At 38.5% G+C, this 800-nt stretch overlaps 1 long non-coding RNA gene across 1 annotated transcript; it reads right to left on the bottom strand.

Annotated features, from left to right (window-relative positions):
- LOC113473239 lies at positions 1 to 536 on the bottom strand. The gene is made up of 2 exons (XR_003395270.1): positions 297 to 536; positions 1 to 43 (listed from the first exon to the last, which is right to left on the bottom strand). It is a non-coding gene; the product is annotated as an uncharacterized LOC113473239 (long non-coding RNA).
- Between the last annotated feature and the right edge of the window lie 264 nt (positions 537 to 800).

Raw genomic sequence — 800 nt, 5'->3', positions numbered from 1 at the left:
CCCAAGTCTATACCAATCGCAGGTGTCTTGGCCATTGTGAAATCTGGAGACAAAGGAAAATAGGCTTTACAATGAAATATATCAGGAAAACTTGAAATTCACCCAGGTACTCGCATTAAAGTCATGAGAATTCAACATAAAACGAAACCTTGAACATCCTCTGAGTATTTTCAAAGCACATTTGGAAGTTTCTTCACGTTTTAGGGTGGGCGTTGCATCAAGAAATCCACAGCGCGACCACGAGTTGTGAAATTTCATACATTTCGATAGAGAAAAGCAGAAAATGGGATACTTACTTGAGTTTTACGAAGATTAGGACTAAACTAGAGTTGATTTATGATATTGCACAATGGTTCTTCAAATGTGAACTCTCAAACGTAGCTTTACAAAAGACTAATGGAAAATGGAAATTGCTAGATTGCTACCGACTTCCTTGAAATGGATTGAAAATTGAAAAAGAAAGAAGAAAGATCGAGAAAAAAAACTTCCAGATTCTTCCAAACCTAACCTCAAAAATTGCGGCAGGAATCGAAGTTGTATTCGATTACCTATGTGAATTTAACTCAGTCAAACATTGTTGAACCAATGAGATTGTGAGATTTCGCTGTGTTTACGTCCAAAGCGGAATCTCATTGGTTCAGCCATGTTTGCCTGAGAAAAGTTCACATAATCGAATAGAACTCGATTTTCGCAGTTCGATTGCTGGAATCGATTAATCGAAATCGATCAGTGGTGCTCGCCGTGCGCGGTAAATTAACGCATGAAGCTTTCACTTTCACCTACCTTCCACGAAGACTACG

This window comes from Diaphorina citri, unplaced genomic scaffold (genome assembly GCF_000475195.1).
Source record: "Diaphorina citri unplaced genomic scaffold, Diaci psyllid genome assembly version 1.1 scaffold20357, whole genome shotgun sequence".
Lineage (NCBI taxonomy): Eukaryota > Metazoa > Arthropoda > Insecta > Hemiptera > Psyllidae > Diaphorina > Diaphorina citri.
This window is presented reverse-complemented; position numbering and strand designations above follow the sequence as displayed.